This window comes from Balaenoptera physalus (genome assembly GCF_965194825.1).
Source record: "Balaenoptera physalus genome assembly, chromosome: 6".
NCBI classification, from domain to species: domain Eukaryota; kingdom Metazoa; phylum Chordata; class Mammalia; order Artiodactyla; family Balaenopteridae; genus Balaenoptera; species Balaenoptera physalus.
In genome coordinates, this window is record NC_138885.1 from 14,937,886 (window position 1) to 14,958,503 (window position 20,618).

The 20,618-nt window shown below is 43.4% G+C and overlaps 1 long non-coding RNA gene across 3 annotated transcripts in view; it reads left to right on the top strand.

The window, feature by feature from the left end:
• LOC309662768 overlaps positions 1–20,618 on the top strand; it is a 77,370-nt gene that overhangs the window by 52,306 nt on the left and 4,446 nt on the right. For 2 of the 3 annotated variants that reach the window (XR_014264934.1, XR_014264935.1), the window contains 2 exons: positions 3,080–3,238; positions 20,261–20,331. This is a non-coding gene — a long non-coding RNA (uncharacterized lncRNA). Of the gene's footprint in view, positions 1–2,667; positions 2,842–3,079; positions 3,239–20,260; positions 20,332–20,618 lie in introns of all 3 variants that reach the window. The other variant, XR_014264936.1, reaches the window with a different exon arrangement.

Sequence of the window (20,618 nt, forward strand, 5' to 3'; positions counted from 1 at the left end):
GCCTAGACTCTTGCAGAGCGCACCCCCCTTACCCCATTCTGTCTACAGATTTGTGGGTCTGCCCTGTGTGTGGGTGCACAGAAGCTCAAACAGGGATGAGAGATGGTCCTCCTTGATGGTAGCAAATTGGATTGTACTGTTTATGCCTGAAGGTGACACTTCATCAATACTGGAAGAAGCAGAAAATCTACAGGAGCTGATCTGCCCAAGTTGTTGCCAGGGATGAGGAAGGGAACCCTGAACAAGGATGTTTGCAGGCAGCAGTGAGAGGAAAACAAGCTTTTTCTTGCTTGTACCCTACCAGTTATTATACTGGTTTCACTTAATTTACCCTTATGAGTTAACAGAGTGAGTTTCCTACTCTTGAAGCCAAAGCTCTGTACACACTATAAGTGTGTCATGCCTCGCAGAGGTATTTGTGTTGCAACGCAGGATAACTTTAAATTCAAGGTTAGATTTTTCTGGCATCACAGGTAGGAGTGTGGAAGGAGGAGAATGGCATACTCCTTCACGAGATGAAACACAGTGAGTTCCCCCAGGTTTGGGCTGCATCCTTGCTGGATGCTGTCAGACAGAGGGCCTGGTGGGAAGGTCCACTACCATGGCCACCTGTGGCCATCTTGATGGCTTTACTCATGACCCTGTTTCCAGGTCACTTAATGACTCCAAAACTAGTTCTCTTATCTATAAAGTGAGAATAATAACAACTCATAGAATTGTGAGAATTCAATGAGGTGACATGTGAAATAGCTTTTTAAACTGTAAAGGGGTGTACAAATAGGATAGATTTTTTCTTACTTTAATTTTTGAATAGATAACACATTTATAGCATATGTGGTTTAAAATATTTTAAAAGACATAAAAAGAAAGTTCCCTCTTACTCCTGCCCCTCAAGCACCCAGGTCTCATCCCAATCTCTTCCAGGTCTACACTGTTTTTAGCTTCTTTATGCATATGCAAACAAAACCCAACATATATTCTTATTTTCTCCCTCATTTTACTCAAAGGTAGAGTTATTCTTCTGTAACTTGCTTTTTTCTATCTAGTTAAATATATATCTTCGCAACCTGGCGAAAACACTTGAATTTGTTTCTATACCAATATATAGCTCATTCTTTTTCTTTTTTAACAGCTGGTTTAGTGAGTTCTCTATTGATACATATCTGGGTTGTTTCCAATATTCTTCTATTCAGATAAGTCTGCAAAGAAGCAGTGTGTGTGTGTGTGTGTGTATGCACGCGTGCACACGCATATATGTATGTATATTTACATATTGAAATTCCTCTGTCAAAGAGGGAAGAGTTTTTCTTTCTTTGCTGGTGCAGGTGCCCTGGTTAGAACAGGAAATCTTAGGCAGAGCTCTCCTTCTGTAACACTCACCAAGCTCTGATTATTTGGCCCTGGACAAGAACGGATGGAGCCAGAGGTCAGTTCTCTGTAGCTTTTAAATTTGAGGAAAGAGAAGGCCAGCGGGAAGCCTGGGTCTAGAGTTGGATTTCTCTCCTCAGGACGTGATGACTTGCTCCTATGGAAAGGGACCGATGTTGCTTCTTTTCCATATTTTGGAGCACTTTTCTCAACCAAGGAATGGGGATATGAGCCCTCACCCCCAGCACCGAGCTCCCAGCACAGCTCACTCCGTAACGTTAGACACAACGGCTGTCCTGTCAGCAGGGTATCTGATGGACCCTCGCTCCATTCAATTCACTGTTACAGAGTGAAATACGACAGGTGCCAGAGGAGAGGGAGCGGAACAAGTCCACGTGTGTGTGGCCATCGTTCACAGTTTGTGGTCTCAGAGGCCCAGTGACTCCACTTCCTAGTGGTCTCGGTGGGTGTCATGTCGCAGTGATGCTGAGAGAGCTCACGCGCCCCCCGCAGCTGAGCACAACCTGGTCAGACACTGACCCTTCTGTTGCTTGTCGGAAGGCAGCCGCTGCGAAACGGCAGAGCGTGTTCGGGGCGACGTGGAGCAGTCACTGTGCAGAGGAAGTGCTGTTTGTAGAGACGGGCAGAGGTAGCTGCTGAGAAGAGCCAGGCGGGACTGGATTGTGACAAGTCTTGATCGCTAAGTTCAAGCTTTCAAACTATTCCAAAAGCTACGGGTTCCGTTGGGGATTTTAAGTAAGAGTGTAACCCCAAACGCGCTTGCATTTGCCTGTAGAAAGAGCACTCTGGCACCAGCGTGGCGATGGATGGAAGCGGAAGACCCTGGGCGGGGAGCGCGGTGAGGGCGCCCCCCTAAGGCGGGACGTGGCAATGCAGGCTGCGACCCACTGGGAAGCGCAGGGCGTGGGAACCGTGAGGGGTAGGAGAGGGCAGAGGGCGGGCTCTAGGATGACCGCCCGGTTTCCGGCTCTGTTGGCCACGTGGATGGTGGTGCCATTTATTGAGCTGTACGCCCAGGAAAAGAAGCCGGTGCTGCGTGAGGGCGGAAGGTTCCGTTTGGCGGCGAGCTTGAGTTGCTGGAGAGACATCGCAATGGAGACGTCCAGCGGGCAGTTTGACGTGCGAGTCTGGCTTGGGGAGAGATCAGGACTGGCAATTGTACGGATCAGCCTCTTCTACATTTTTTTGCCACCGTTATTTATTTTTCTGGGAATGTTCCTTTCTTTTTTTCCTGTCTGCATCCTCTCTCACCGCCTCAAAACTGCCTTTCCCTTACAGTGGAGACCATGCCACCCAAGATGTAAAACCTCCTGGGAGGCTGTTTCTCAGCTAGTGGGCCCTTGGTGACGGTAACCACCTGCTTGCTGAAATGGAGCCTGGCCTGCACATTTGAAAGTAATGTTAGCAGTTCTAGTCTCTGACGGATGCCGAGTCCACTACTTACAACCGCAAGTACTGAAAAGATAGATTAAATGTTTCTTTCTTCTTTTGATTACAGGAGTAATTATGCAGGTGTTTATTTGATCAGCCTATCAGTCAGGAGACTGGAAATTCTTAAACTGCATCCTTTCAAAGCATCAGTGGCAGATTGCGGCCACCCTCTCACTCATGCACGCCCACTGTTTCTTGTCTAATGGAATTAATTAACCATTGTTCCTTCCTTTCCATGTGGATGTCTACAAACCTCCAGGCAGATGCCCTGGTAAGAAACCCACTGGTAGAGAAGAAAACGAAAGCCCCTTCCATGTGTCATCTTCTGGAACACTGCAGAAAAAGCACCGTGGCATAAATCACTCCAAATTCATCAGCTCTGGCGCACCATCAAAGAAGAAGAAAGACTTCTAATGGGGTGAGTGAATCTTTGTAAATTCAAGAGCTCCTTTGAAAAATCCCTGACATTTCCTGCTGCCATAGAAACCATCTTTTTCAAGTGGATTGTAAATAAAAACAGGGCCCTCTGGCTTCGCATTTATATTATATGTCTATGGTCTTTTAAATATGGAAAAGTATGCCTTATTTCTCTTGGAAGTGTCTGGCCTGTTGATCTTATTTTCATTGTATCTGACTGTAGTCATAGGGAAAGCTTATGTTAGCCTTTCTGGGTTAAGAGATAAGAAATTCACATAACTGATAGATGCCGATATTCGTTTTAATGCAATCGGAGGTTTTGTGTTCGCGAGAGCAGATGAATCACGGAAAAGGATTTAAAAAAATCTCTCCCCCAGCAAGGGTAAAATAGTGTCATAGATCTGTGTGGAATTGCTCACAGAACTCCTGTGACATGAAGGCTGTGACTGTTTTGAGACATTTCATTTGTTTATCACAATTCACTTTGTGAGGAGAACCCAGTATTTCATTGGGGGCAGATATGCGCCCTTTGCGTACCTTCTCGAGTTTTGACTGGCAGTCCCGCGGAAGAGGGCCTCTAAGAATCTGCACGGAGGATTAGAGAAGAGGGGCTGGGAGTCGCTCGTGCCATTAGCTACACCTGCCAAACACCGAGCGGGCAGGGAGGCATTCTGGGAGACGCAGGGCTTGAAAGCTTTCTTTGCTGACCTTGAGTTAAAGCAGAACTGATTTCACACATATAAAATGCACCCCAGGAAAAGTTCTCCCTCAAAAAGCTGCCTGTTTACCCTTGATTTAGCTAAATGTTCCTCTTTTGCATTCCCCTAGCCTCCATCTTGTCACTCAAGAATATTGAAATTATCTGTTTCTGTTTCACCCACCAAACTCTCCACTTTTTAAGGGCAGGGACAGGGTTTGATTGATTCTTATGCTGCAGTGTCCAGCCAGCACCCTGCACCTAGTAGGGCCTCATGAAATATCTTTCAGACAGAACTGACATGAGTTGAAAAGCCGTATCTTGTAACTAGGAGTGAGCTTCTCCAGGGTGGGTACCATGTCTCATTTATTTTTGGAATAATAATGAAGATAATAGCTTACATTGATTGGCTATTTGCATGCATTATCATTTCTAATTGCCTCATCAATTCTATAAGATACCTTCTATTATTGTCTCCATTTTTCAGATAATGAAACTGAGTCAGAAAGGTAATTTGTTTGACCTGGTGCAGCTAGTACGTGGTGGATCTGGGGTTCTGACACATACCCTCTAATTCCAGAGCACGTGGCCAGTGTCATGATGGTCTGCTGCCTCCAGGCCTATGCATAGTCCCTTATTTAGAGAAGATATTAAGAGATGTTTGTTGAATGAGTAAATCTCATAGGAACTCTGGTAGCTCAAAGTTGTCACGTGCCTGGCTCACTCTTTAGAAGCAGTCAACACCTCGTTTCTCACGGTGCTTCTGGTTGATACTTAGGAGGTTGATCTCATGACCCAGTCATGAGAGTTCTTCACAAATATTTTGTTTCTCATCCTTCCAGGCACAGTAGAATTCACTTCCTTGTTACTTCCTGTTAGTCATGGACTTGTGACTTGCCTTAGCCCATGAAATATGAGCAGAAGTGATATGTGTCACTTACAGGCAGAAGCTTTGAGGGCCAACGTGTGCTTCACCATATACGCTTTCCCCTGCCATGATGAACGTGGACATAAAGGCCAAGACGGAACAGAGCTCCTTGACGATCCATGTTGGTCGTGTGTAGTGCGAGGGAGAAATAAACCTTCTTTTGTTGTTAGCCGCTGACATGGGGGCTTGGTTGTAAGTGTAGCATAACCTCACGCATCTTGCCTAGTCCAAATATCAAATGACTGCTTCTCTCTCATTTCAACCATCTGGATATCACTGGCAGTGATGGTCAAAGTACAAGAGGTCTTCAGAAGACCCCTCGTAATTCAACAAATATTAAATTACTCCTCCTACCTTATCCTTTTAGACGTCAAAGGCACAGAGTCCTGTCTTAACTTGGAAACTCTTGATGGTACCCACTAGATATAACTCCTTTTGAAAGTTTTGTTAGTTTGATTGCTTTTATGGATTTGGCTATGTCTTAGGTCGGGTTCTGCAGAAACAGACCCAGAAATGAGAATTCCTGTACAAGTGCTTTATTCAAGAAGGGCTCCCAATGGAGACCAGGGAGGGGCTGGGGGAGCAGGACAGGAAGGGGGAGGGAGCCAAGGCAGCATGTGATCTCAGGCCAAGTCTTCAGGAAGATTCCCAGGGAAAGGTAAGTTACACCTCAGTGTTTTCTTTCCTGGAGCAAGGGAGTTAGGCTTCCCTTCTCCCTTGGTGAATAGTTTTGATTAACGGTTACCCTGTAGAAGATGGGATGTAAACCCCAGGAGCTGACCTCCTAGTAGGATAAGGGCATTCCCAAAGAAGATACACAGGCGCTGGCTGTTGAAAGCACACTGAAGGGGGAGGAAGGGTGTGCACAGAAAAAGTTAATTAGGGGACATTTCTTAGTTTTGAGCTATTTTAAACACTCTTTGCTTAGACACCTGTCAAGGAAAAATCAAAGATTGGCCTCCCCATTTCTGTGTGACAATGACAGACAGGGGGACCTGGGGGTGCAAAATGACCTTCCTGTCATCAGGGAGGCAGTCGCGACGAAAGATGATGTTGGCACTTGTGACTTCTGAGTCTGGTGCCAGAGAATCGAGCACCGCTCTGGGGCACTCTTGGCATGAGAGCTGATTGTATCAAACTCTAAGTGGGCCCTACTTTAATACAATCTGACATGCAGACTTCTTACTGGCCCACAAAGACAAATTAAAGTATATGTATTTACAGTACAAAAGCATTTAGTGACGCTGAAAGGTTAAATGCCAGCATTCCTGGAAACAGTTTCCAAGATAGCAAAAATAAGAATCTTACTGTGTAAATTGTTAAAAAAAAGTTTGCTAGAAGAGTTTGCAGGATTTCTTTCTTCTGAGGTTTTCAACAAGGACTTATCTAGGGGCGTGGGAGTATTATCCTAGATGGGATGGGAAGGGAATGACCTTTCAAGGTCGCTCAGATGTTGTAATCACACTGCAACAAAATTGGGATTCCATGTAACTGATCAGAACTGTTTATGCACAACACCAGACACTACATGAACATATGGCAGGAACACAGACACTATGGAATGTATACATTGCATTGTTATGTTTGTGTGACTTCTGTTTTATACATCTGTCACAAGGAAGGAGTGAAGCCTGTGGTTATCTTTCTCTTAGATGGGCAAATGAATGTGTAAAAGTTGGAGAAAAGACAGACATTGTATTTACCAGAAACTCATAAACTACCAGAAGCTGTTAAGTAAATGTGTGAGAATCAATTTCTCCGTGCTTGGGAATATTACCAGCATTTCAGTTGTAACTGCAAATAATGTGAGATTTGAAAACAAATACCAAATATGTTCCTGTTTGGAAATGTTTTAAACTTTAGTCTTTATCAATAAATCTAAATCTCTTCATTCCACCTAAAGCTCTGATATTTTATTCTCAAAATGTTGTGTTTTCCTTCTGGCACACACTCTTCTGCTTCCTTACCCCTTCTATAACAATCATACAAACAAAGATCGCCTCAAACCTTTAGAGTTCATTGTGCTATGCTGGCCCCAACTCAAAAGTTGTCTGAACTTCTTAGCAGAATCATTTCAACATGTTTTGTTTTACTGTCTAGCTATAATACTTATCAGGTCTTTTTTTTTTTTTTTTGAGAAAAGGGAGGAGCAGAAATGAAATACACCTTTCATTATAATTTATTTTAAGTAGGAAGGGAACATGGCTGTGCAATTGGCTTTTTTTCCCTTGCAGCTCTTGGATTCCCTGACTCTTTGTGGAGTCTTTCTGGGTGACTTTAGGTTACCTGCTGCAGCAGAATTGTGCCTCTTGCCTCTCAGTATGGAAGGTGCATGTGTAGCATGATCTGTGGCAGGTAGGATCAGCAAGAAGTAAAACACTAAAGCTTATGGGTACAGGTAGATGTGGGTACGGTGCTTTAAAAGTGTGTCCACAAATTCTTTAAAATTCTACTGGCACCCCATCTTCCTCTTTTCTCTGAATCTGATTTTACCCTCATCATGACCCTGAACCTTAGCTTTTTCCTATTCTTTTTCCTTCTATCTTTCTTTGGGTTGGGTTCTCTTATCCTTTTGTCTATGCCTTTACAGGCACCCAAGATTTTCTTATTCCCTTACCCTTTCATTTTGCCTGCTTTGACCGTCACTAACCACACACAGCTCCCCAGTGTCTGTATTCTGTTTCCAGTATTGTCATAGGTGTGCATTGTCGTGGAAAACTGGTATGAGACTGTCTGTCTAGTAAGTATCCATGTCCCCCTTTCTCAGCGGGGGCCTCAGTTCAGCAGGAGACTCCTTTTCGTTCTATTCTGTTGGTTCTCTCTTATGTCCTCCTTTATCCCACTCTGCCGTACACAAGCCCTCACCTCATCTATTCCTCATTCTTTTCTCTCCGCTTATAATCTTACCTTCTGCTTTGCTAAGAAGACAAGTCTTTCAAGGTGAGCCTTCTCAAATAATTAACTTCCTTACCCTCATGTTTGTAAGGAAACATCCCCTGAAATAGCAGTGGCTCAAACAGGATAAAATTTATTTTCTCTTATGTATAGTTAAGAAGTGGGAGGTTCGGGGCCCTACTTTCATGATCTTCAGGAACCCAGATACCTTCCAGCTTAGTGCTCTCCTGTACCTTGGGTGTGGCTTCCATCTTCATGAGCCACAGTGGCTGCTTGAGATCCAATGATTGTATTCACATTCCAGGAAAGAGGATGAAGAAAAGGAAGAAAACAGGTGTATCCCTTTGTTTAAGGACACACCCCAGAAATCACATACAACACATCACCTTACAACTCACTCAAGAGTTAGTTAGCCCTCCGGCTTTAGTAAGTCTGAAGAATGCAGTCTTCTCTAGGTAGCCATTTGCCCAACTAAAATGTCAGAGGTTCTTTTTCTAAGAAAGGAAGAACAATGCCACTTCATGATATCTCTGTATCGTCACCATTCTCTGCCTTTATTTGTCTATCCAAGGAAATCGAGTCCTGTCTCCTTTCTAAGATGACAACTTCTGTATGTTCCTGTGATCCCACACATTTCATAACGATGTGAGACTGTATACTTGTTTTCAGAATTAGGTTAACTGTGTTTATTTCTCTTTGTATTTCTGACAGTGAACATTTTTCCTGCGTCTACCATTTATCACATTTGATTCTTTTTGAAGATGAAGTTATTCCAGAGGTTTAGTCACTGTATTTAATAAATAACATAAAATTACTCTTCTGCCTGCCTGCTACCCTTTTGTATCTTTTGAACTTGCTTTAATTAAAAAAAAAACGTGACTGTGAATATACATATGCGTATATATGAGCATGATATATATGAGTATATATGCGTATATATGAGCATGATATATATGAGTATATATGCGTATATATGAGCATGATATATATATGTATATATGTGAGCATGCTACTCATTTTCATGTCATTTTAAAATGCTTTATTAATGTTTCATTTAAAAGTTAATGTATTGGTTATGAATACATTATTGGTCTCAGGAAGTATTAGCCTGCTCTGTTATTTTGGCTGGGCTATTCAGATCTAAGAGATTGTCTGTAATCTTGTACCAGAGAGGATGCTTTGCAGGTAAATTTTCATTTCATGATAAAATGTTATCTGGTCCCATGATATGTGACTCAGTCTTAATTTATAAAGCTGACCGAGTGATGACACAGAGAAGCCAATGCCATTGAAAGAAGAATTTTTATTATGTATGTTTCTTGAAAAAATGGTACACACATGCCATGCAGGGTCACGTGGGGAAGTACTAGGTTTGGTCAGGAGGTGGAAGCAGGAGTGAGGGGAAAGCCTAGCCCACAGGGAAAGAAAAGGCAGGGCAGGATAAATGCTTTAGGTTTGGGTAGTTTGAATAATTCCAGTGGGCTTTGGGGCATAGGGGCTGTCCCTAGCTGTCTGGTACCTGGCCCTGGGTGATTAAGGCAAAGGAATATAGTCTCCTAGAGTGCATGAAGCAGATAGAGGAGATGATTTAGAATGTGGACTCTGGATTGCATAGTTTGCCTGTGAAAGACTTGTTCCTGGCAGAGCCCTTTGTTACCTCTAGGAACTGGGTAGCCCTGATGGGGACAGTCTCTCCCTGCCAGCGAGGTATTTAAGATGCCAAAACATAAGAAACAACACCAGAAAACCCCCATGATTACTCCAGTCCGCCATCACTTTCTTAGGTCTCGTCTTGTTATCTCACCACCCCATCTCTGTTTCCTCTTGCTGTCAGATTATGTTCTCTCCTAACATTCAGACCTAGGTCATCCACTTCTCTTGCTTTTCAATCTGGTGCTGTCCTCATGCACTTTCGGGGCCTTAATCAGTGCCTCTGTCTATCAAGGATAGGGGTGTGGTCTTGGAAACTCTAGTTAGTGTTTCTCTTTGGGCCTCTGCTTCTTTGTGTATAAAATGGGAGGGGGTGGGGGGTGGAGGAAGGCTTCATTTTTCCTCCCATCTATGCCTTTTTTCTCAGAGACCATAACAGCCCCTGAAAAGGGGCCTCTTCCTGAGATAAGGTGGAGGATATTCTCCATCACCACAGTGTTTATTTACCTGGGAGAACAGAGGAGGGGAAGATGGAATATCTCTGGGTCTGACAGGAAAGGAAGGAGTAGGAACAGATTTCAGAACTCTCTGCCATCCAGTTGAGTATACGACACTCTAATTCTGCTTGTATATTCATCCTGGTGATTATTAATTTTAGGCACCCATAATATGAATGTGTGCTGTTTCCCAGCACAAGCCATTGTCTGCAGCCTGACAGGTCTTTGTTAATTGTCTTGCTTATTTCCACTAATGTGTCTTTATTCATCCTTCTCCTCTGCCTTTCATGTTCTCTCCCCTTCTTTCCTTTTATGTTTGCTCTTCAAGGCCTAGGGCTTTTACTCCTGATTTTCTTCTCTGATTTTTCTGACCTGCCTGAAGCTCTTCTGCTGGGTTTAGGGTCAGCACCATACAAGGATCCCTTAACTAATCCTAATTTTTACATATGTGTTAGCTTTTTAAATTGGACCCTGAGATTTGGGTGGTCAGAGGCCGCTTCTGGATGAATGTGGTCACCGTTTACATAGTACGTTTTCTCCATGGATCTCCCAATGGCCTGCTGTTCTTCTTCCTGCATCAGCTGAATGCTCTGCTGCTTCAGAATTCAGTGCTTTTACCCATGTAATTCCCTATATTTGTACACTCCCTCCATCTACACTACTGTTTCATTGGCCTCACTATGACTGCTTTAAACCTCAGTCAATTCTATAAGCTTTGGTTTGCTTATCTGCTACTCCCTAGGCTGTGAGCCCCTGGGGGGATGTGACTGGCAATGCTTGGCACACAGTAGGTTCTTAAGAACTGCCCTTAGTATAATTGAGGAAGAGGCCCAGCTGGCTTTTCCCATTTTATACTCTTCTCCACCCAAGACCCACCACCTTTATTTTAGCTTGAAGGCTGATATTTTACCAGCACGGAGAGGGACAGAACGTGCCATGAATTCTGACTTCTATTTGACCCTGTAGAGCCAATCTGAATATTTCCCCTGTGGGTGCTTGAGGGAAGCAAATTAGCCCCATGCTTGTCAGTTTCCCTCCTCTCTTCATGCTGTAGGTGAAAGTACAAGGAGTGAAAACTGGAACTCTCTTAACCTTTTCAGGTCTTCAAATAATGATTTTCTAGACAGATAAGACTAAATTGGTGTTGGATCTCTGCTCGGGAGCAGGAAGGATGGCTGTTGACAGGCTGCATGTGTCTGGATCTCAGCTTCATTGCCTTCCCTGCTTCTCGGTGGAGGAAATTAAAACTCTGATGGTCAGATTAGGTGGTTCTTAGCCTCTGGCCCTTGCCTGCTGCCGCCGATGTGAGAATTAGGCTTGTCTACCGGTTCAGATGAGGTGGTCAATAATTTGAGCACTTGAAGAAATGATTGAGGTAATAAGATCCTTAAACGAAAGGGCTCGTGAAGTGTTAAAAAAGCCCACAACCCAAAGCAAACAAACGGAAGTCCTCCCCCTCGGCCTCCCACTGAAAAGCAGAGGGTTATCTACCCAGAGTAAAGTAGAGGACAAGGTCAAAATCGCCTACTTCCTAGGACTGCTCTGAACTGCCTCTATTAGTCATTCCTTTGAGTGTAGGCATCCATCTAAAATGGAGCTGCCTGTTAAGCAGGAGACATCTGCTGTTGACCTGTGTTAACAAGACCTTCATCCAGGTGCTCAGCTGCTCTTGGGGGAGCTGGACCATGGGTCAGGTAAGTCTTCAAGAGGAAAGGAGGTTGGCAATAATCCAGAGGTCGGGGTTTGTTTTCAAGGCCCATTTTCATTACATCCCACAGAGAAGGTAACTGGTGGGCATTGGCTTCTTCCCTGAAAAAGATACATCAGTGGTTGGGAGGAGAGGTCCTCAAAAACACATGTGGCTTAGGTTTCAGTGTTGCCAAAACTAGCAATGGCTTCTTCAAAGCATCCTTATCAAGGGCCATGAGTCAATCCACATTTATTGGGTGCCTTGACTCTTGGAGGAATGAGAATTGGAAGGCCAGATAGGAAAGTTGTCATCAGACATCTTTCAGTTTAGTGGCGGGCACCATTATAAAATACACTTTTTCTGTAGCTGCTCCTTTATGTTACTAATCCTTTTATGGGATGGCTTTGAATCTCAGTCATATAACTCTGCACTGTCTGGGATAAAGCGTTAGGAGAAATGGGCCTGGATAGTCATTCCTCTAAGGTTTAGCAGAAATCAAGCTTTATTTATTATTTATTTTTCATGCTCTATAGCTAAAGGATACAGAGTATCATTGCATCTGACTGTCACAACAGTGCGACTTTTCTTCTAAAACCAGTGGAGCAGGATTGGTTTTGTGCAGTCACACAACTAAGGAATCTGAGAGTCACAATGAACCACTAAATAAAGCCTAAATAAGACTGTATAAAAAGTACTAATAAGAGGCTGATATTTTTTCTCTCCGTCTTTTAGTCTCTTGCTCTCTCTTTGTCTCTAGCTCTCTTTCCTTGTGTTTATAGAAGGATGGGAGCTCTCTAGATATTACATGGTCATTTTTTTCCTGTGACCCTTTAATTTCACTAAAACATCTCTCATTATTGGGAAAAATTAGGTTCAGAAGAGCATTTACTATTGTTCTTTGGTTTACTTAGTGGAAGATGAAATAGTTACTTGTGTGGCGTTTATGTGATTTTTTTATAGTTCCTAAACTGAATATTATACAATGGTATGATCTTTTTATCAAAAAGCTGAACAGTTCTGGCCTGCAAAGTGTCCAGGGCATAGATGATCAAAGTTCCTTTCTCTGTGTCTTGATCAGACTTTCACCAGGTTCATTCTAAGCCACATTTCTCAGAGGCCAGTGACGAGGCCTAGGGTAAAGTCATACTGAGAAAACATGTCTTATGAGCTGAAGGAGCCGGGGGAACTGTAGCCTGGAAAAAAAATGACTAAAGTGAGACTTCATTTGTTGTCTTGAGATATTTAAAGTGGTGTCCTGTTGCAAAGGGGCAGAACTTGGCCTGATGCCTAGGAGTTCAGGGCAGGGAGACCTGAGTAACTATTCCATCAGAATTGCTAAAGTCATGAGACTTCTGTCACTTGAATTATTCAAGCAAAGGCTGAATGCTCACTTGTGGGAATGTTTTGGTGAGATTAGGCTGAGTTATCCCGTGTGCCTGCATCTCAGGTGAGGTTTTCCCCAGAATAACCCTCAAAAGAGCAAGAATTCTTTTATATTTGAATTCTTACACAGGGAATACAACAAATGTCTATTTGGGGAAGACAAATAAGCTTGGAGATTATTTAAATACTTTAGTTGATGCTACTTTTAAGGCATTAAGATTCAAATAATAGAATCAATAAAAGATGAAGCAAAGGAATTTCTGAAAAATTTAGTAATGGTTTCTGGGTATTTGACCTTGCAGTTCGAAATATTGAGGTTGTTATAAATAAATAATTTAAAAATAATATAATACAACAGTACAGTAAGAGTTTGCTCTCTGGCAGTGGTTCTTATCTGGGAACGATTTTGCCTCCTGGGGGATATTTGGACATTTTTGGAGCCATTTTTGACTGTCGTGACTGATAGGGGTTGTGCGTGCTACTGCCACCTAGTGGATGGAGGCCAAGGATGCTGCTAAACATCCTGGTGCTCTTAGGACAAGTCCCCACAGCAAAGAATTATCCAGCCCAAATGTCAGTTGTGCTCTAGCTGAGAAGTTTTGCTTTAAGGAAATCAGGAATATAACTACAAGACTAATAAAAATCATCTCAGTGACAACATCATGTGGAGTCACAAAATCCTATATTTTAAACAGCTATTATGGGAGTAAAGATGATGTGTTTTGATGAACCACGTTTTGTGTTATGCGGCTCAAAAAATGTCTTTGGTAACAGCAGACATTCTGTTGTCAGCAGTGTATGTGAAGAGTTCCAAGAAAGCTGTTTCATAAAATGTGTGAATGAAGAAAGCAATATTTCTTTTTTTTTTTTTAATTTATTTATTTTATTTATTATTTATTTTTGGCTGTGTTGGGTCTTCGTTGATGTGCACGGGCTTTTCTCTAGTTGTGCTGAGCGGGGGCTACTCTTCGTTGCGGTGTGTGGGCTTCTCCTTGCGGTGGCTTCTCTAGGCGCGCGGGCTTCAGTGGTTGTGGCTCGCAGGCTCTAGAGTGCAGGCTCAGGAGTTATGGCTCACGGGCTTAGTTGCTCAGCGGCATGCGGGGATCTTCCGGGACCAGGGCTCAAACCCATGTCCCCTACATTGGCAGGCAGATTCTTAACCGCTGAGCCACCAGGGAAACCCCAAAAACAATATTTCTAAATCAATATGTTATTGTATATAATATGTGATTTTAAATATTTATTTGTAACAATTTAATAAACTAAATTTTATAGTCATTTGGCAATGTAATTTGCTCTAATAGTTGATATATTGAAGAGGGCCTGAAACAATTTTTTGTTCTTCTCATTGGGAAAAATGGCTGCATGCCTTGTATTCAGGCGAGGCTTGTATTTGCATGTGAACAGAAAATCTAATTCCAGGTCCTCTTAAGCTCTATGTGTCTGTGTTTGGTCATGGCATACATTTTTTGTCATGATATGAAATTCCTTCCTCTTATGAATCTGGAAATAACTTCCAAAGGTAATCAAATCTTTCCTGCTTTTATTTGCTTTAAAAAATTACACACTGTAAAATTCAGCACATTCTATGAGTTTTGACAAATGCATACAATTGTGTAACTACTGCCACAATCAAGATGCAAACCAGTCTATCATCCTCCAAATTTTCTCTTGCTTTCCCTTTGTTATCAACCCCTTTCCTCCATGTTCCTGGTTTTAAAATTTACTCTTACACAACTTACAAGTAGAATGCTTATTTTCAAAATAAACTCTTCTGCAGAGACCCAGCATCTAAATCAGACCCACGCAGATCTTCTCTGGGCAAAGTGGGTCATGGGGTCCTGAGTTCACCTACTCTGCCTCCCTCTGGCCCCAGCAAGGGCCTTGGGGACTTTTTTGGGAAACTGGTGCTCTGTAGAACAGCCAGCTCCACTGATTAAATTCTTCCATTGATCAAATGTTAGGTCAGCCCTTACAGTGTGCCAGGCTGGTAGCTGGGGGTGGAGAGAAGGATGAATCAGATAGATATGGTTCCTCCCTTTAGCAAGCTTAGACTCTAGTAGACTGACATCAGTCAAGTGTCAGTGAAGCTGAGGAAAAAATGATGTCTTCTCTGATGGAATTATCCCTGCTCCTGAGCAGAGGAAGCTTCATGGGATCCCTTAGGGGGAAGGTACAACCATGAGAAAGCTGGTGTGGCCAGACAGGCAAGGAGTTCCTGGAAAAGTCATCAGGGATTAGACTGAGTAAGGGTTTGTTGAAGGAAAGAAGAAGGAAGAGGAGGAGGAGGAGGGGGAGGGGGAGGGGGAGGAGGAGGAGGAGGAGGAGGAAGGAGGAGGAAGAAGAAAGAAAGGAAGGAAGGAAGAAAGAAAGGAAAGAAAGAGAGAGAGAGAGAGAGAAAGGAAGGAAGGAAGGAAGGAAAGAAAGAAAGGAAAGAAAGAAAGAAAGGAAGGAAAGAATAAAAGAAGGAAGGAAGGATATTGAAAGAAAGCATATTGAAAAAATTGAACTTCATCTCAAGATTTGGGGTGAAGGGTGTTACACAGGACAGTGACATGTTCAGAGCTCTCTCTCAATTACACTGGTTACCATTAATAGAACGGATTAGAGTGTGGGATGGGCAAATATGGATGTAGATGGAGTAGTGAAAAAACTGTTTCAGCAGCAATGGGCAGGAGGTGATGGTTGGCACATGGAGGTGATGGTGAAAATAAAAACGAGGTAATTCATTAAATATAGGCTTCAGAGGTAAATTAACGCTGGCCTATTGCTGAGATAAGGAGAGAGTGACAAGGAGGTTGACCAGATGTCTGGCTCGGGGACTGCACTTACTGAGGTGGCGCCCTCTGGGTTTGGATCAGGTTTAGGAGGGGAATACAGAGTCTACTTCTGAACGTGTTAGACTGTGGGGCTTGGGAGATATCCAGAAGGAAATCCAGAAGAGGTAGACCGATATCAAGGTCTGGAGCTCCATTCCAACCATTGTTTACTTATTCTTTGGAAAGGCCCACCACATTCTGGTCCTTAGCTAGGAATTGGGGTGAAAGTATAGCTGTGATGTGGTTGCTGCCCTGGAAGCACTGGAGAAGGAAACAGGATACATTTAGATTAATGTTGTAAAAGAAATATGTTCACACAGCCATGTGGCTCAGCAGAGGATGTGATTTCTTTTGCCTGAGGGAGTCAGAAAAGTTTTTTCCAGCTTTGCTAGACCAAGGGTTTTCCTAAATCAAAAGTGGAAAGAACATCATTCTCAGGACAGAAAGTAAGTACAAAGTTTGCAAGGTATGAAAATTGATGGTCCATGTGGGGACTTTCAGATAGCTGGGTATAGGCAGGCTGTAGAGACTGTGTACTAGGGAAGTGGTTGGAAAGGAAGACTTTTGGGTCCAAATGTTGAACATGGAAAATGCTTTGCAAGGGAGGAGCCAGGCAGGGCAGCAAGGAGGAAGGAGACACAGTAGGATCTGTGGCTGCAGATTGCATTGTGGACTGGAGAGAGAGGGGCTGGGGTCAGGGAGACGGGCTGGGAGGAATCCCAGGTGTCCAGATGGGAGAGGAGGAGGTTCTCAAGGCTGTGGCAATAGGGATGGAGAAAAAAATGATGATTCGGGGACTTAGGAAGCAGAGTCTAGTGGTCTTGGTGAGAGAAGAGATGAAAGGACAGAAGACTATATTGTTTCCATTTTGAACAAGCAGGTTGTCGTGATGCTGTTCATTGCAGGTAGGCTGTAGGGGAGCAGCAGTGTTGTGGTCAAATAGTGAATTCCGTTTTGCACATGTTGTGTGTGAGCTCCTGAAGGGCCTCCGTGGACCCCCAGTGGGCAGTGAGGATGCTGTGAACCTGTCGTGTCAACTGTGATTCTCTGGCAGGTTGTGTCAGACCCAGCCCATACTATGTTGCATTCCAATGGTTTGTTTTATGAGTCTCTGTTTAGATTATGGGTATTCCCAGGGTAGGAGCTGGGCTGTATTTTCCCTTTCTCTCTAGAGATATGTTGTAGGGCAGTGTCTTTCAAACTTTTTTTACTTCAACCACAGTGAGAAATACATTTTATATCATGCACAAACATCCATCTAAAATATACCTAAAATTTTCTTAGAAAACATTTACCCATAGCAACTGCAGTGCACTCTACTCTCTCCTTCCCTCCCCTCATCTCTCCTCCCCTCTCCCCTTCTTATCTCTCCTAATTTCTTCTTTTCATTTTCTATTCTAATTTTATTTTAAAAAGTTACTCCTTCCTATATTCACTTCAGGACGAGTAGTCTGCTGTCACCTGTGTGTTAACCACTGACGCGGAGCACAGAGTGTAGTAAAGATCCTGGAATCTGTAGTCAGGCAGACTCAGATTTGAACTTTACTCTGTCACTGAATAGCTGTATGGCCCTAGGCAAGTCATTTAACCTCTCTGAGCCTCAGTTTTCTCACTTGTAAAATGGAGACAAATGTTTCAGCCACAGTGAAGAGCAAATAAGAAAGTAAATATATATTAAACAAATCTAGTTGTATTAGTTTGTCTTGCTGCTGTAGCAAATGATCACAAAATTAGTGGCTCGAAACAACACAGATTTTTAAATCTTACAGTTCTGGAGGTCAGAAGTCCAAAATGAGTCTTACTGGGCTAAAATCAAAGTACAGTAGGGCTGTGTTCCTTCTGGGGGTTCTGTGGGAGGATGTGCTTCCTTACTTTTTCTAGTTCCTGGAGACTGCCTGCATTCCTGGGCTCATGGCCTCTTCTATCTTCAATGCCGGCAGCACAGCATTTTCAATGCCTCCTAGACTAACATTCTGCCTCCTTCTTCCACATTTAAAGGACCTGTGGACTCCCTCTTGCAAGACCACCGGAATCACAACTAACTGCTGAACAATCATTGACAGGAAGACACTGGAACTCACCAAAAAAGATACCCCACATCCAAAGACAAAGGAGAAGTTGCAGTGAGATGGTAGGAGGGGTGAAATCACAATAAAATCAAATCCCATAACTGCTGGGAGTGTGACTCACAAACTGGAGAACAATTATACCACAGAATTTCACCCACTGGAGCGAAGTTTCTGAGCCCCACGTCAGGCTTCCCAACCTGGGGGTCCGGCAATGGGAGGAGGAATTCCCAGAGATTCAGACTTTGAAGGCTAGTGGGATTTGATTGCAGGACTTGGAGAGGACTGGGGGAAACAGAGACCCCACTCTTGGAGGGCACACACAGAATAGTGCACATCAGGACCTGGGGGCAAGGAGCAGTGACCCCATAGGAGACTGAAGCAGACCTACCTGCTAGTGTTGGAGGGTCTCCTGCAGAGGCAGGGGGTGGCTGTGTCTCACCGTGAGGACAAGGACACTGGCAGCAGAAGTTCTGGGAAGTACTCCTTGGCGTGAGCCCTCCCAGAGTCCGCCATTAGCCCCACCAAAGAGCCTGGGTAGGCTCCAGTGTTGGGTTGCCTCAGGCCAAACAACCAATAGGGAGGGAACTCAGCCCCACCCATCAGCAGACAAGCAGATTAAAGTTTTACTGAGTTCTGCCCACCAGACTGCCATATATACACTAATATGTATAAAATAGATAACTAATAAGAACCTGCTGTATAAAAAAAATAAATGAAAAAAAAAAAAACCAAAGGAACTTGTGTACATTGGTCTCACCCAGATAATCTGGGACAACCTCTTTATCTTAAGGTTGGCTGAATAGCAAACTTAATTCCATCTGCAACCTTAATTCTCCCTTGCCATTGAACATACTGTATTCACAAGCTCTGGGTATTAGGATGTGGGCATCTTTAGGGCCACTATTCTGACCACCACAACAGTACAGTGAGTAGAACCTCATGAGTGTCCAATAAAGAGGTGATACATTGAAGTTCCCTTTTAACTCTGACTGTCTGTGAAATTAAAAAATATGTATAATTAAAACAATGCAACACACACACACAAAATCAGACCTTTAAATACAGATTCAACTTTGAGCCAGACGCCCATTTAACCTTTGGGAAATTGACGTTTGACGCTAAGTACAGGACTTGGCATTTGACTGTCTTATAGTTTTGAACACAGGTATCAGCATCAAAGAATCTTCTTTAAATGCTTTGCTTCATTTGAGAATTTGGTGAGCATGCTTTGTTGCCAATACTCAAATCAACGATGAAAATATTGAGCAGGCCAGGCCTCACGTCAAAGTCTTGAAGAGTTCTCCTGGAGGCTTTTCTTGGCCCTGAAAATGATCATTCATCAATACTTTCGTCTGACCTGAGAGATAGAAGGAGAGGGGGAAGAGAGAAAGACAAGAGGAAAGAGAGAATGACTAAGAACAAGCTGCACTTCTGAGAATGTGACACAAAGCAGATGTTTTTTCTGGGGATTGGTGTCTTGGAAAAAAAATGGAGTTATAATAAGGCCACTTTTTAATAAATATTTGCTATTATTATTATTTTTTATTTATTTATTTTTTAAAATAAATTTATTTATTTATTATTTTTGGCTGTGTTGGGTCTTCACTTCTGTGCAAGGGCTTTCTCTAGTTGTAGCAAGCGGGGGCCACTCTTCATCGCGGTGCGCGGGCCTCTCACTATCGCGGCCTCTCCTGTTGCGGAGCACAGGCTCCAGACGTGCAGGCTCAGTAGTTGTGGCTCACGGACCCAGTTACTCCGCGGCATGTGGGATCTTCCCAGACCAGGGCTCGAACCCGTGTCCCCTGCATTGGCAGGCAGATTCTCAACTACTGTGCCACCAGGGAAGCCCATGCTATTATTATTATTCTACCTATTTTCAGCATTTCTCATAGACTAAACCTGGAGCTACGTATAAGACTCTTGGTGTTTCATGTTGGAAAATTCGCCTCCCCTGCCGATGAGGTTAAAGAGCTAAATCCCTGGCTACTCAGGCAGCTTGTGAGCCTGCAGTCAGGGCAGTGCCTAGTTCCCTGGCACCTTGACTGCAAGAGATTTGGAAGAAGGGTCAACAGCAGCACAAAAGGATCTGGGAGCTCAGGTCGCATCTTCAGCAGCAACACAGAGGAGGGTGACATAGGGTCAGAGTTAGGGATCATGAGGGTGAGTTTACAGCAGGTCTGCCTCCTCTGAGCTGGGGGAGGGGGAGGTAGTGATAAGGGAGACAAAGCACCACAGCCACATAAGAGAAGGTGAAGGATGTCTCCACTCATTTTAATGTTTGGCCCACATGGCATCAAACATGGGGGCTTTGGGGACTGTCCAAAGGATAAGTTGACTTTTTCATACTCCATTGTCTTTCCGTGCTCTTGAAGAGTTCCATCTTTCTGTTTTCCAGATGTTTTGCCTCTAGATGCATGACTGAATCATGTGGTTGCCCACTGACATCTGAAGTCACATTGATTCAAGGTAAGGCTGTCCCGGAGTATAAGGTTGGTTGTTCTTCTGAAACCATGAGCAAGGGCCTGGCTGAGGACAGTTCTGTAACCCAGTGCCTAATCCAGAGCAGACCCTCAGTAAATTTTTCTTGAATTTGAGAGAGAATGGATTCATATTGCTTCTCAATAGAATTTTGTATCCATTTTCTTGACTCCTGGTCATTATGCAAATAATTTTGTAGTGAACTCTGCCTTTTTTTTGTGATAATAAGATTTCATAGTGGGAAGAGAACAAACTTGGAATTAAGCCCATGATCA